General features: G+C 41.2%; 1 pseudogene; it reads right to left on the bottom strand.

Moving 5' to 3' along the window:
* Window positions 1-10,607: 10,607 nt before the first annotated feature.
* LOC124509698 (signal peptidase complex catalytic subunit SEC11A-like) lies at window positions 10,608-11,123 on the bottom strand (annotated as a pseudogene).
* Window positions 11,124-16,618: the final 5,495 nt, after the last annotated feature.

Below are 16,618 nucleotides of genomic sequence, written 5' to 3'. Positions count from 1 at the left end.
TGGAATGTCTTTCCAATTCTTTATGTCCTCTTCTTAGGGTACAGATCTTTCACCTCTTTCGTTAGGTTTAGTCCTAGGTATCTTATGGTTTTTGGTGCAGTTGTAAATGGGATTAATTCCCTAATTTCTCTTTCTGCTGATTCATTATTGGTGTATAGAAATGCGACAGATTTCTGTACATTGATTTTGTTTCCTGTGACTTTACTGAATTAGTGTATCAGTTGTAGCAATTTTTTGGTGGAGTCTTTTGTGTTTTATATATAGACTATATGTTGCAAATAGTGAAAGTTTTACTTCTTCCTTGCCTATTTGCAAGCTTCTGCAAAGCAAAGGAAACAATCAACAAAACTAAGAGGCAGTCTGTGGAATGGGAGAAGACATTTGCAAATGACACATCTGATAAAGAGTTAGTACCCAAAATATGTAAAGAACTTATAAAACTAAACACCCAAAAAACAAACAATCCAATTAAAAATGGGCAGAAAAAGGGTGCCTGGGTGGCTCAGTTGGTTAGGTGTCCAACTTCGGCTCGGGTCATGATCTCACAGCTCATGAGTTCCAGCCCTGCTGTGCTGACAGCTGAGAGCCTGGAACCTGCTTCAGATTCTGTGTCTCCCTCTCTCTCTGTCTCTCCCCCCTTGCACTCCATGTGTCTCAAAAATAAAGATTAAAAAAATTAAAAGCAATTTTTTTAATAAAAAAAATGGACAGAATACATGAATAGACATTTTCCCAAGAAGACATCCAGATGGTCGACAGACACATGAAAAGTTGCTCAACATCACTGATCATCAGGGAAATACAAATCAAAACTACAATGAAATACCACCGCACATGTGTCAGAATGGCTAGCATCAACAGCACAAGAAACAACAGGTGTTGGTGAGAATGTAGGGAAAGGGGAGCCCTCCTACACTGTTGGTGGGAATGCAAACTGGTATAGCCACTCTGGAAAACAGTATGGAGCTCCCTCGAAAAGTTCAAAATAGAACTACCCTACGACCCCGCAATTGCACTACTAGGTATTTACCCAAAGAATACAAAAATACTAATTGAAAATGATATATGCAGCCCAATGTTTATAGCAGCATTATCAATGATAGCCAAACTATGGAAACAGTTCAAGTGCCCACTGACTAATGAATGGATAAGGAAGGTGTGGTATATATATATATATATATATATATAAATATTACTGAGCCATAAAAAATGAAATCTTAACCATTCACAATGACAAAAATGGAGCTAGAGAGTATTATGCTAAATGAAGTAAGTCAGAGAAAGACAAATAGCATGTGATTGCACTCATATGTGGAATTTAAGAAACAAAACAAATGAGCGTATGGGAAAGAGAGAGAGGCAAACCAAGAAACACTCTTAACTATAGAGAACAAACACATGGTTACCAGAGGGGACTTGGGTCAGTGGATTGGGTGAAACAGGTGATGGGGATTAAGGAGTGCACTTGTGATGAGCACTGGGTGATGTATGGAAGTGTTGAATCACTAAATTGTACACCTGAAACGAATATCACACTGTATGTTAGCTAACTGGAATGTAAGTAAAAACTTAAAAAAAAAGTGAGATCCAAAACTAGCAGAAGAAAGTAAAGAATAAAAATTAGAGCAGAGATAAATAAAATAAAGAATAGAAAACAATAAGGAAAATCAACTAAACTAAAAATTGATTCATTGAGAATAACAAGATTAACGAACATTTAACTAGACTTTAAGAAAAAAAGGGAAAAGATGAAAATAACTGCAATGACAAATGAAAATGAGGACATTACTACTGACCATACAGAAATAAAAAGTTTTATAAAACAATACTATAAACAATGGTACCAAAAAATTAGACAAATTAGATGAAATGCACAAATCCCTAGTGTCACACAAAGTAACAAAACTGTTTCAAGAAGAAATGAAAAAAATCTAAACAGATGTATAACAAGTAAGGTGACTGAATCAGTAATCAAAAAACTTCCATCAAAGAAAATTTGAAGACAAGATGGCATCATTGATGAGGGCTACCAAACATTTAAAGAATTAATACTAATCCTTCTCCAACTATTCCAAAGACAAAAGAGGAAGTAACACTCTGATACCCAACCCACGCAAAGAAACTCCAAGAAAAAAAAAATTACAACCTATTACCCTTTAGGGATATAGATTTAAAATTCTCAACAAAATCAGGGTGCCTGGGTAGCTAAATTGGTGAAGCATCTGACTCTCAATTTGGGCTCAGGTCATGATCTCATGGATCATGAGTTCAAGCCCCACATCAGGCTCCATGCTGACAGTGCAGAGCTTGCTTGGGGTACTCTCTCTCCCTCTCTTTCTCTCTCTTTCTCTCTCTCAAAATAAATACATACAATTTTAAAATCTTAAAAAAGTTCTCAACAGGGGCGCCTGGGTGGCTCAGTCGGTTAAGCGGCCGACTTCGGCTCAGGTCACGATCTCGCGTCCGTGAGTTCAAGCCCCGCGTCGGGCTCTGTGCTGACAGCTCAGAGCCTGGAGCCTGCTTCAGATTCTGTGTCTCCCTCTCTCTCTGCCCCTCCCCTATTCATGCTCTGTCTCTCTCTCTGTCTCAAAAATAAAGAAACATTAAAAAAAATTAAAAAAAAAAGTTCTCAACAAAATACTTGCAAACCAAATCCAGCAACATATTAAAAGGGTTGCACACCATAACTAAATGGGATTTATCTCGGGGATGTAAGGATGATTCAAGATACGAAAATCAATCCATGTAATATAACACCTTAATAGAATGAAGGAAAAACCACATAATAATCTCAACATAATAATCTCAGAAAAGCGAAAAGCATTTGACATTACCTAACACCCTTTTATGATAAAAAAAATCAGTAAACCAGGAATAGAAAAAAATTTCCTTAACATAATAAAAAACATCAAACTAAATGGTGAAACTTTCCATCTAAGATCAGGGACCAGACAAGGATGTCTGTTTTTGTCACTGAAATTCAACATTGTCCTGGCAATTCTAGCCCAAGCAATTAGGCAAGAAAAAGAAATAAAGGCATCAAAATTGGAAAGGAAAGAGTATAATTATCTCTAATCACAGATGACATCTTCCTATAATAGAGAAAATCCTAAAGAATCCCCATACAAAAAAAGCTATTAGAGCTAATACACAAAATCAGCAAAGTTGCAGAACATATTATCAACATGCAAAAATCAGTTGTAGTTTTTATACTAGCAATGAAAAATCCAAAAAAGAAGTTAAAGGATTCCATTTACAGTAGCATCAAAAGAATAAAATACTTAGGAATCAATTTAATCAAAAAGGTGAAATCTTGTACATTGAAAACAACAAAACATTGAAAGAAATTAAAGACCTAAAAGGAAAACTATCTCATGTCCATGGCTTGAAAGACTTAATATTGCTAAGAGCCAGTAGTCAAATTTATAGATATAACACAATCCCTATCAAAATCCCAATGGCCTAATTTTGCAGAAATAAGAAAGCTGATCCTAAAATTCTTATGGAATTCTTACAGAATTCAAGGGACCATGAGTAGCCAAGTCTTGAAAAAGAGGAACAAAATAGGAGGATTAACATTTCCTGATAACAAAACCTGCCATAGTAATAAAAACAATGTGGATAGGGGAACCTGGGTGGCTCAGTCAGTTAAGCATCCGACTTTGGCTCAGGTCATGGTCTCACGGTTCGTGAGTTCGAGCCCCGCGTTGGGCTCTGTGCTAACAGCTCAGAGCCTGGAGCCTGCTTCCGATCCTGTGTCTCCCTCTCTCTGCCCCTCTCCCACTCGTGCTTTCTCTCTCATAAATAAATAAACTTAAAAAAAATTAAGAAAACAATGTGGCTAAGGATAGACATACAGATCAACGGAATAAAATTGAGACTCCAATATATGGATATCAATGGCCAATTGATTTTTGACAAGTGCGTCAAGACCACTCAATGGGGGAAAGAATAGGCTTTTCTTTTTTTTTTTTTTTTTTTTTTTAATTTTTTTTTTCAACGTTTATTTATTTTTGGGACAGAGAGAGACAGAGCATGAACAGGGGAGGGGCAGAGAGAGAGGGAGACACAGAATCGGAAACAGGCTCCAGGCTCTGAGCCATCAGCCCAGAGCCCGACGCGGGGCTCGAACTCACAGACCACGAGATCGTGACCTGGCTGAAGTCGGACGCTTAACCGACTGCGCCACCCAGGCGCCCCAAGAATAGGCTTTTCAACAACAGTGCTCGGACAACTGGATATTCACATGCAAAAGAATGAAACTGTATGTCTACCTCACACAATATACAAAACTAACTCAAAACGGATAACAACCCTAAATATTACAGCTAAAATCATAAAACTCTTAGAAGTAAACATAGAGGTAAATCCTCACGACAATTTGGCAATGGCTTCTTAGGTATGACACCAAAGCACAGTAACAAAATAAAAAAATAAATTGGACTTCACCAAAATTTAAAACTTTCATGCATCAAAGGGCACAATTAAGAAAGTGAAAAGACAACCCACAGAATGGGAGAAAATATTTCAAATCATATGCCTAATAAAGTTCTCCTATCCATAATATATATAAATATGTATATATTTATATGTTTTATTATTAAATAATAAATTCTTAGTATAATAAATTATTGTAATAAATAATAAACCATAATTATAAATTATTAAATATATATTTATTATTTTATTATCAATATATAGTAATAAATATATAAAAAACTCTTACAACTTTACAAAAAAAGAAAAGTCAATTAAAAATGGGCAAAGGACTTGAACAGGTATATCTCAAAGAAGATATATGAATTGCCAATAAGCAATTGAATAGATGTCAACATGATTAGTCATTAGGGACGTGCAAATAAATACCACCGTGAGATACCACTTAGCACCCACTAGGACGGCTCATAGTTTTTTTAAACATAAAATATAAAGTGTTGGTGAGGATGTGGAGAAACTCAGACTCCTAGGTTGTTGGTGGAATGTAAAATGTTATAGCTGCGGTGAAAAATAGTCTGGTGGTTCCTCAATAGGTTAAACATAAAATTACCATACGACCCAGCAATTCTACTCTTGAGTATTGTTATGAACTGAATGTTTGTGTCCCACCTCCCCCCATCAATGAATATGTTGAAGTCCTCCCCCACCACTGTGTCACTGTATTTGGAGATGAGACCTCTAAGAAAGTAATTAACATTCAATGAGGTCACAAGGGTGGGTCTGACAGAATTAGTGTCCTTATAGGAAGAGATACCCAGAGAGCTCACCCTCTCTCTCTTTCCATATGCATGCACTGAGGAAAGGCCATGTGATGATATAGCAAGAAGGTGGCCATCGACAAGCCAGGAAGAAAGCTCTCACCAGAAACTGAATATGTTGGCACCTTGACCTCCGACTCCCAGCCTTCAGGACTGCTGGAAAGTTCATTTCTCTTGTTTAAGCCATCTCACCTGTGGTATTTTGTTATGGCAGCTTGAGCAGGCTAAGACAATTATATACACCCCAAAGAATTGAAAACAGGTGTCCAAAAAAAAAAAAAAACCCTTCTATGTGAATGTTCGTAGCACTATTCACAACATTCTAAAGGAAGAAACAACCCAAATGCCCATTATCTATGTCCATCATCTAATGAATGAAAAAACAAAATGTGGTCTATCCCTACAGTGGTATATTACTCAACTGTAGAAAGGAATGGAGTACTGGTCAATTATATGACATAGATGAACCTTGAAAACATCACACTAGGTGAAAAGAGCTAGGAAAAAAATGCCACATGTTATACGATCCCATTTACATGAAATATTCAGAATAGGGAAATCCATAGAGAGAGAAAGCAGATTAGTGGTTGCCAGGAACTGGGGGAGAGGTGGAACGGAGTGTGACTGATTAGTGTGTATAGTTTCCTTCTGGGGTGACGAAATGGTTCTCGAAGTAGATAGTGATGTTTGCACATTGTGAACATACTAAAGGTTACTTACTTGTATTTTTTTTTAACGTTTATTTATTTTTGAGACAGAGAGAGACAGAGCATGAACAGGGGAGGGGCAGAGAGAGAGGGAGACGCAGAATCCGAAACAGGCTCCGGGCTCTGAGCTGTCAGCACAGAGCCCGACGCAGGGCTCAAACTCACGGACCATGAGATCATGACCTGAGCCGAAGTCGGACGCTCAACCGACTGAGCCACCCAGGCGCCCCGCTTGTACTTTTTTTTAATTTTTATTTTAGAGAGAGAGAATATGAGTGGGAGAAAGGGGCAGAGGGAGTGGGAGAGAGAAGCCCAAGCAGGCTCTATGCTCAGCGTACAGCCTGACTCTCGGCTCGAACTCAACGAACCGTGAGATCCTGACCTGAGCCAAAATCAAGAGCTCAACCAACTGAGCCACGCAGGGGCCTCCTTGTACACTTTTTTAAATGGTTAAAATGTCACATGTCATGTGTATTTTGCCACAAGAAAAAATATTTCTAAAAAATAAAGGAATGAATAAATATATCCCATGCTAACAGTAATTTAAAGAAAGCTGGGGTAGCTATGTAAATTTCATACACAGTGGACTTCAGAACAAGGAGAAGAAATAAGAATCTTTAATGTGTGTGCACCAAACAACATAGCATCAAACACCTGAGGCAAAGAGTGGTAGAACGGTGAGGAGTAGAGAAATACGCTATTGTAGTTGAAGATCATAACACTCCTCTATGGATACTTGACGAGTCTGGTCATCATAAAATCAGTAAGGATATGGTAGAAATGAATGGTGTCATCAATCAACTGACTCTAATTGACATTTATCCAACAACAGCAGGATACACATTCTTCTCAAGTTCACATGGAGCATTCACCGAGATAGGCTACATACAGGGCTACTGACCCGCTTTAACATATTTATATTTGAAAGGATAGGAATCATGCAAAGTATGTTCTTTGATTATAGTGGAATTAAACTAGAAACCAATAACAGAGAAGGCTGGAAAATCCAAAAACATTTGAATATTAAACTACACATTTCTAAATAACACATGACCCAGAGAAGAAATCTCCAGAGAAATGTCACTTTAAGAAACTAGAAAAAAAGAGGGGCGCCCAGGTGGCTCAGTCGGTTAAGCATCTGACTTCGGCTCAGGTCATGATCTCACTGTCTGTGAGTTCGAGCCCCACATCGGGCTCTGTGCTGACAACTCAGAGCCTGGGGCCTGCTTCGGATTCTGTGTCTCCCTCTCTCTGCCCCTCCCCGACTCGTGCTCTATCTCTCCTCAAAAATAAATAAATGTTTAACAAAAAAGAAAAAAGAAAAAAGAAAAAAAATGAAACTAGAAAAAAGGGGCTTCTGGGTGGCTCAGAAGCGTTCGACTCTTGGTTTTGGCTCATGTCAGGATCCGACGGTTTGTGAGATCGAGCCCCATGTCAGACTCCGCACTGATGGCACGGAGGCTGCTTGGGATTCTCTGTCTCCCTCTCTCTCTGTCCTTCCCCCGCTTGCTCTCTCTCTCTCTCTCTCAAAAATAAATAAATAAACATTTAAAAAAAAGAAACTAGAAAAAAAGGAGCACATGAAACCCAAAGCAAGCAGAAGGAAATAATAAACATTAATAGAGGAATAAATAAAATAGAGATCAGAAAAACATCATTGAAAATCAACAAAACCAAGAGTCACCTTATTGAAATGATCAATAAATTGGCAAAACTTTAGATAGAAAAGAAGAAAGAAAACTCAAATTAGGGATGCCTGACTGGCTCAGTTGGGAAGGCATGCGACTCTTGATCTCGGGGTCCTGAGTTTGAGCCCTATGTGGGGTGTAGCAATCACTTAAATCAGTTAAAAAAGCAAAAAAGAAATTAAAAAACAACTCAAATTATTAAATCAGGAATGAAAGAGATAACTTTACTACTGATCTTACAGAAAGAGATATTTTTAAAGGAATACTATGAACAATTATATGCCAACAACTTACGGAACTGCTATGAAATGGATAAATTCTTAGACACAAACTTCTGAAACTTTCTTGAGAAGAAATAGAAAATGTAAATGGACCTATAAAGAACCAGGAGGTTGAATTAGTAATAGGAATATAAAAACCTTCTTATGGGGCAACTTAAACAGTCGTTTAAGCGTCTGACTTCGGTTCAGGTCATGATCTCACCATTCGTGGGTTCGAGCCCCGCGTCGGGCTCTATGCTGACAGCTCAGAGCCTGGAGTCTGCTTCCGATTCCGTGTCTCCCTCTCTCTCTGCCTCTATCCTGTTCGTGCTCTGTCTCTCTCAAAAATAAATAAACATTAAAAAAAAAACCCTAAAAAAACAAACAAAAAAACTTCTCACAAGGAAAACCTCAGGACCAAATGACTTCTCTGGCGAATTCTACCACTTATACAATGAACAGCTCACAAACTCTTCCAAAAAAAAATAGAAAAGTAGGGTGTACTTCCCAGCTTATTTTATGGGGTTCGTATTATGCCCTGATACCAAAAGCAAAGGCATCATAACAAAACTAAAAACCAATATCCTTTATAAACACAGACACACACGAAAACATGGAACAGAATACTAGCAAACCAAGCAATATGTAAAGAGGATTACATGTCATGACCAAGTGGAATTTAGCCCAGAAATGTAAGGTTGTGATTTAACATCCAATAATCAACCAATGGAATACACCGTATTAACAGAATAAAGGCCAACAGCCACCTGATCATCTCCATTGAAATAGATAAAAATTGACAACAGCTAACAACCTTTCATGATAAAACCACTCGACACACTAGGAATGGAAGGCATCTTCCCCAACCTGATAAAAGGTATCTATGAAAAAACCCATAACTAACATCAGATCAATGGTGAAAGACTGAACGTTTTCTCCCTAAATGGGAACAAGACAAGGATGTTCACTCTTGCCACTTCCATGTCACATTGTATTGGATGTTGTAGCCAGGGCAATTAGGCAAGAAAAAGAAATAAATGGCAAACTGGGAAGGAGGAAGTACACTTAACACAGGTGCTTTTTATAGCATGTATATTACACCTCAAGGAAACTGTTTAGCAAGTTGCTGCTACTGCAGTGATAACACTTGGAGCTTTGAGTCAAGGTTGTTGCAGTCAGGGGCGCCTGGGTGGCTCAGTCGGTGGCTCAGGTCATGATCTCGCGGTCTGTGAGTTCAAACCCCGCGTTGGGCTCTGTGCTGACAGCTCGGAGCCTGGAGCCTGCTTCGGATTCTGTGTCTCCCTCTCTCTCTCTCTGCCCCTCCTCAGCTCAGTCTCTCTCTCTCTCTCTCTCAAAAATAAATAAATAAACATTAAAAAAAATTAAAAAAAAAGTAGATACAGTCCAGGAAGCACAAGTAATCGTGTGGGTTGACTTCAGACTATTTCTTCACCAGACAGCAGTGAACGAATATTACCTCCAAATGTCAGCCTCCAAAAGTTTTCACATTGGGAAAGGGAGTGAAAATCTGTCAACAAAGAACTTCTGAGCCTGAATCCATCAGGCCCAGAGGGCTCCTGTCTGCATTCAGATGGTTGGGGTCCAGACTTCATTGTGTCAAATCGGGAACGTGGCCACTTCCTTCCGGTAGAATCACTTGTCTCAGGTTCCTCTCCTCACCCGCACTATTGCCGGCTTCACTTAAAAAAAAAAATGGTGTTCAAATACACATAACATAAAATTTACCATTTTAACCATTTTTAAGTATGTTGTTCAGTGGCATTCCCGTTGTTAGGCAGCCATCACCACCGTCCATTTCTGGAAATTTTCATCTTCCTAAACTGAAACTCTGTACCTGTTTTTTGGTAAAAATTTTAAGTTTATTTATTGAGAGAGAGAGAGAGAGAGACAGAGAGAGAGCAGGGGAGGGGCCAGAGAGCACAGAGCTGTCAGCACAGAGCCCGATGCCGGGCTCGAACCCACGTGTGTTTGAGGTCATTGAGCTGCCGGAGTTTTTATACATTCTAGATATTATTTTGTATCACGTATATGATCCGCAAAGGTTTCCTTCCATTCTGTGGGTTGTCCTTTTACTCTGTTAATAGTGTCCCTTGGTGCACAAAAACCTTTTAAAAATTTGATGTAGTCTAATTAATTTTTCTTTTGTTGCCTATGCTTTTTATGTCGTATCCCCAAATCAATGTCATGAAGCTTTCCTCCTATGTTTTCTTCATCCTTTTGCATATGGATATCCAATTTTCCCAGCACCATTTGTTGGGAATACTTTCCTTTCCCCTTGGCTTGTCTTGGCACCCTTGTCGATAATCAACTGACCATAAATGTGAAAGTTTATTTCTGGATTCGTTATTATATTCCATTGGTCTGCACGTCAGCTGGTTAACTATGTTTCGGCTCAACCTCCTAATATAAAAAATTCACCAACGTACAAAAATGTGGAAGTGCGACAATGGCAACATATGAAATCCCGTGATCGAGAGTCCCCTCGAGTGCCCACCATGCCGCCCATGCACCCACCCACGCACACCCTGGTGTGGAAACAGAAACTAATGCAAACCATTGCTAGCAAGAAGTGCCAACCTGTGTATTCACCACTCCACCAATCGGAGGCCAATACCCTACTCCAAACATTCAGTAATGAAAAGTACCGCACCTTCCAGGAACAGCAAGGCAGACTTCTTACTCACGATGGACCAGCACAGAGAAACCCAGCAAAAAGAGTACTGCATACTTAAACCGAGGCTAGTTACTCATGAGGATCGTTACAATCCCAATACAAGGGACAAATCCCCTTGCTCCCCCGACGACATCCTTTCCTCCAGCCAGTGTTGTCCTTGTTAAATAGAGGCCTCGGTCATTGACCGCATTATCATCTCCTTTGGTCAAAAACTTGACGGGTCTATTTTGCTTTTCATGAATCTTCAAGACTTGGTGAACTATACGAATCTCTCTTCCTTCTATCCTTGAAAACGATAATTTCTCCCTCTCCGGTGGGATCTTCAACTCGATTTGTTAAAAAGAGAGTATCTCCTCTGTGAAATGCAGGTTCCACGCTGTTAACCCCTTCCAGATGACCGTCAACCCCTTCCAGATCATTAGCGCCGAGGAGACAATCATTCCAAAATTTAGGACTTGATAATATAGCAGCTGCTTATGCATTTACCGCACACGGTCCACAAAATCTAGAGACGGCATGGTGGGCCAGCGAGGGCGACACGGGCAGCAGAGAGGGCCTCAGCTGGTTAACTTTTTAAAGTGCCTCGCTCAGCCTGACCTGCCCTCTCTCTTAATCCTTCAGTTGCGGCCAATGTCTGAAGACCAAAATCCAAGTTAGGCCATCTTTCCACCCTGTCTCCCCCCCCCATTTCCCTGGATACCAATTCTGTGTTTCCTACCCTGCCCTTCATTCCTTTTCCATCTCTGGACTTTATTTCCTTTGCCTGCAGCGGCCTTCCCTCCTCTTACCCTCATTTCCGTCTCTGCCTGCTCAAAACTGCCACTTCCTCTGTGAAGCCTTCTCCAATTTCAGTTGGAAATTCTCTCTTGTTCCTCGCGAGTCCCTGAAGTGCGTTTATTAGCCTCCCGCTCATGTTGCGTTGTTAAGCTTAGACAGGGTCCGGCCCCTCTGCGATACTGGTAACCTCTCTCTATGCCAAGAGCATTGTCTTCTGCCCAGTAGCCCGTTGTCTGTTTTATACTTGTCACGGTACCCGGCACAGTAGTGTAGGTTAGATGTATGCTCACTCCATAAGTCTTAATTCATCACCCCTGAGTGACCCACCAAGAAAATATAACAAAATCCCCCTTCTCCCACTGCAGTTGTGAGTGTCAATCCCACAATGACTCTGGCTGGATTCAAGGTAGCAGCCAGGAAACTCTCAACAACTCTACAGAAAATCCTCATCGCCAAAGGTGCGTGAATCTTTGCTTGTGCTGTGAGTTAACATTTATTCAGGCCCTGAGACATGCATTCCTATCCTTGTTTTTTTTTTTTTTTTTTTTTTTTTTTTTTTTTTTTTTGGTGTTCTCACGCCAGAGAGAAACCTCAAGGAGAGTCAGTGACCCGGTCGGGGTGACTTAGCTTCTGTTGGGCTGGAACTAAAGCCAGGAGTTCGTGACACCAGCGCCTCCCAGGTCTACCTGTCATTCTTGCAAATGAACTTCCTGAGTGGGATTTTTTGGTTTTGTTTTGCTTTGCTTTTGCGGAGGAGAACCCCGTGCACCAGTTGCCAGTCCCAGGGGAGGATTCCAAACACTTCTGCCCACTGCATCTTGGGATTGGAGTCGCCAAGGGAAATACAATTTAGTCGAACACTGGATGGAACAGCGTGTTACTTACATAGATAAAAGACAGCAGAGTTAGCTTCACTCATGGGCGTTGGTCCCCCACGGCCGGCGGGTCTCTCCCCAGAACTGACATGGGGCAATTTGCCTGTGAATGATAGGGTACCTTGGTGGCTTAGTTGCTTAAGTGTCTGTCTCTTGATTTCCGCTCAGGTCACGATCTCACAGTTTGTGAGATTGAGCCCCACGTCGGGCTCTGTGCTGGCAGTATGGAGTCTGCTCGGAATTCTCTCTCTCCCTCTCTCTCTGCCCCTCCCCCCACTACGTGCATGTGCATACTCTCCGTCTCTCAAAATAGACACGTAAACAAATGAAAACCAAAAAAAAAAAAAAACCCAAAAGACTGAATGATGATACTGCCTGTCCCAACAGTTTTGTTTTTGGCAGGGGACTGGGAAGGCAGAAGAGAGGTTGACTCTGGAGAGAAACCAAGACTGGAGAATGTCAGTGAGCATCATAGACAAATGGGGAAGCTGGCAAAGGCCGTCGACACCGCATTCAAGAGGATCTCAGTCACTTTGAAATAATGACAATAATAGCTAACACTTACATGATGCTTACTCTGTATCTATATACAAATAGGCACTGATTTATTTAGATAAATACGTAAATGCTGATAGGGCGCCTGGGTGGCTCAGTCAGTTGAGCGTCCGACTTCGGCTGAGGTCATGATCTCATGGCTCGTGAGTTCGAGCCCCAGGTGGGCTCTGTGCTGACAGCTCAGAGCCTGGAGCCTGCCTCGGATTCTGTGTCTTCCTCTTTTCCTCCCTCTCCCCCACTCATTCTCTGTCTCTGTCTCTGTCTCTCTCTCTCAACAATAAATAAACATTAAAAAAAATGAGAAGAAAAAGAAGCAGGTATACTTCTTATTCTTCTACATGGCAACTCCATAAGATGGGAAAGCTGAGGCACAGATACTTTCATTAACTTGCCTAAGACCACACAGCTCGTAAGTGGCAGAGCCAGGCTTCAGACTCAGGCACTTGGGCTCCAGAGCACGTGCTTTTAAGCACCGGGCCACGGTGTCTTTCAGGAAGACAAGGAAACTCACTGTAGTCTGACCAAGACAGGACCAGGTCACCAAGATGGTCTGAGAAATACAGAGACTGACGCCAAGGAGAAGAAAAGGAATGAAAACGTTGCCTGCATAGCACTGAGGTTGACAGTTGGACCAGACGTTGTCAGGGTCATGAGTAAGCATTGTTCATATGTTCCTTATAAATGCTTCATTTACTGATTATACACATACGTTAGGGAGAAAAGAGAGTGTACGTCAGATAGATTTTTTTTTGTTTTATTTTATTTTTTTAATGTTTATTTTTATTTTGAGAGAGAGAGAGACAGAGCGTGAGCAGGGGAGGGGCAGAGAGAGAGGGAGACACAGAATCTGAAGCAGGCTCCAGGTTTTGAGCTGTCAGCACAGAGCCCAGTGCGGGACTTGAACTCACGAACTGTGAGATTGCGACCCGAGCTGAAGCCGGATGCTCAATCGACTGAGCCACCCAGGCACCCCCATGGTTTCTACTTTTTCTGTATTGGTTCTGAGAAAATTCATTTTGAGTGGAGCACTAAATTAGCCTTCCCTTATCAAGAGGCTAATTATCATGTAAATCTAGAGATAGGTACGTTGTATTGGTCTAACAGTTTTGGAACTGGGCAAGGGACATGTAGGATGTTGGGACCTCCCAGAAAGAAATGTAAGATGTGAGCACTGTAACCCAGGCAATTGAATTGATTATAAATAAAGAAAAGTATAAGGGTGTCCGGCTGGCCCAGTCAGTAGAGCGTGAGACTTTTGATCTCAGGGTTGTTAAGTTCGAGCCCCACATGGGGTGTGGAGATGACTTAAAAATAACATCTTTTTTTTTTAATTTTTTTTAATGTTTATTTATTTTTGAGACAGAGAGAGACAGAGCGTGAATAGGGGAGGGGCAGAGAGAGAGGGAGACACCGAATCCGAAACAGGCTCCAGGCTCTGAGCTATCAGCACAGAGCCCGACACGGGGCTCAAACTCATGGACTGCGAGATCATGACCTGAGCCGAAGTCAGACGCTTAACCGACTGAGCCACCCAGGCTCCCCAAAAATAACATCTTTTAAAAAAAGAAAGAAAGAAAGAATAAAAAGTACAGACCAGTATCCCTCATGAACAAGGGATGCAGAAATCCACAACAATATATTAACAAACCAAATCTGGTGATATAAAAAAAATATATTTTATTCCAGGAATGCAAGGAAGGTTTGACATATGAAAAAAAAAAAACCTATCGATGTAACGGACCATATTAACGTTCTAGTAAAAGTCTTGATAAGATCAACTGATGCAAAATAAATCTGAAAAATTCAATATCCACGTGTGATAAAAATCCTTAGCCAACTAGGAATTCATCCTTTTGACCGGGCTTGACTGGCGTCAGATGGAGAAGACATTTGACCATGATATGATAGGAAGTGATGCGAGCAAAACACAGCAAAACAAAACAAAACAAAACTTGCCTTAGAAGAACTTTTCTCCTGGGGTGCCTGATGGCTCAGTTGGTTGGGCGTCCAACTCTTAATTTCAGTTCAGGTCATGATCTCACGGTTCATGGGATCACGCCATGTTGGGTTCTGTGCTGACATCGTGGAGCCCACTTGGGATTCTCTGTCTCCTTCTCTCTCTGCCCCTTCCTTGGTCGTGCATGCTCTCTCTCTCTCCCTCTAATAATAATAATAATAATAATAGATAAACTTAAAAGAAGAATAAGAGGGTCTCCTGGGTGGTTCAATTGGTTAATCGTCCGACTTCGGCTCAGGTCACGGCCTCACGGTTCGTGGGATCCAGCCCCGTGTCAGGCTCGCTGCTTTCAGTGTGGATCCCACTTCAGATCCTCTGTCTTCCTCTCTCTGCTCCTCCCCCACGTTCTCTCTCTCTCTCTCTTTCTCAATAATAATAAAATATAAAAATATTTTAAAAATTAAAAATAAAAGTGTTAAAAAAGAAGACATTTTCTCCTCCAGGGTCTTCTCCCAGGCTTTTCTTCCTCGTGAGGCTTTTGTCTGTCTGTCCGGACTCATGACAGAGCCCCTGTACTCCAGTGGAGGATATGAAGGCACACCATTTTCACTCATAGGCAGTTACTGTAAGGGAAAGTTCTCATCGATCACTGAAAATCTAAAGAACCCATCACTAGTTCTTTAGTCTTTAATTCTTCTTGCCTTCCTTTCCCGTCATTCCCTGGGTCCTCACTCCAACTCCCATGCCAATACTTCCTGCAGTGGCGTGCCTCTCAGATGTCTCCCCCTTTAGAACTAAGGTCCTCATTCTTTCAGCTGCTTAGAGATTTGGTAGCCAGTAATTCTCATCTGAATCTCTGTCCAGGCATTGTCTTTGGATGAAAAAAGTTACTTAACCAAAGTTATGCCCCATCTCCAAGGGCAATCCCCATCCAACAACTGGTAGACATGGGATTCAAGGCCCAAAGGTGACCTTTGCCTCCACTAGGGATAACAATTCAGCAATGAACATAGGGTTCCACCTCTTGACAACTCTACTCGGAAAATTTTATCTCCTCGTATCTGAGCTGGATATCTCGGTGTGCTTCTACAGACCCACTCATCACCCTTCTCTACCTTGCCTGTGTGTCTTAGGAGGCTGGCTTCCACATCGACCAGGCTCCCTTGCCTTCTGGTTTCCGGTTGGATTCAGCCAAAGGGGGAACCATTCAGAGAGGTTACATGAAAGGCAGGAGAGCCGTTGGGAAAATGGGAACCCAAAAGCAAGTACTGACACAGTAGGAACGTGGGCGGATGGTCAGAAAGTCCATCTGAGAGAAATATTTTAGGGATGATGAGTTCTGCTACTTTCGTCTTATATTTCATTAAAAAGCTCTGTGTACAGTTCTGAGCCTGAATTAGACCTTGTCATCCCTCTCTGCTAAGGTCATGAGAAGATTTCTGCAGTGGGAAGACAAAGCACTGGTTTGACTGTATTTAAAAGCAGAGTAGGGGGACCTGGGTGGCTCAGTCAGTTAAGCATTTGACTTCAGCTCAGGTCATGATCTCACGGATCATGGGTTCGAGCCCCGCGTCGGGCTCCGTGCGGACAGCTCGGAGCCTGGAGCCTGCCTCGGATTCTGGGTCTCCCTCTCTCTCTGCCTCTCCCCTAGCCACACTCTGTCTCTCTCTCAAAAATAAATAAACATTAAAAATAAATAAAGAAAAGCAGATTCGTTTTAAGGGTTACATATTTTTAAGATACTTCTGAAATGCACAAATTTAAGACAAGGTATGAAACCTCCCATTTATCTATTCATTCAACAAATGTTTATGGAACATCTATTATGTTCCCAACAGTATTCTAGGCA

The sequence above is a fragment of the Lynx rufus genome, unplaced genomic scaffold, assembly GCF_022079265.1.
Source record: "Lynx rufus isolate CCGP_SWC_20201006 ecotype Redwood Valley unplaced genomic scaffold, mLynRuf1.p SCAF_14, whole genome shotgun sequence".
NCBI classification, from domain to species: Eukaryota; Metazoa; Chordata; class Mammalia; order Carnivora; family Felidae; genus Lynx; species Lynx rufus.
Note: the sequence above shows the minus strand (reverse complement) of the source record. Positions and strands in the feature narration are given on the sequence as shown.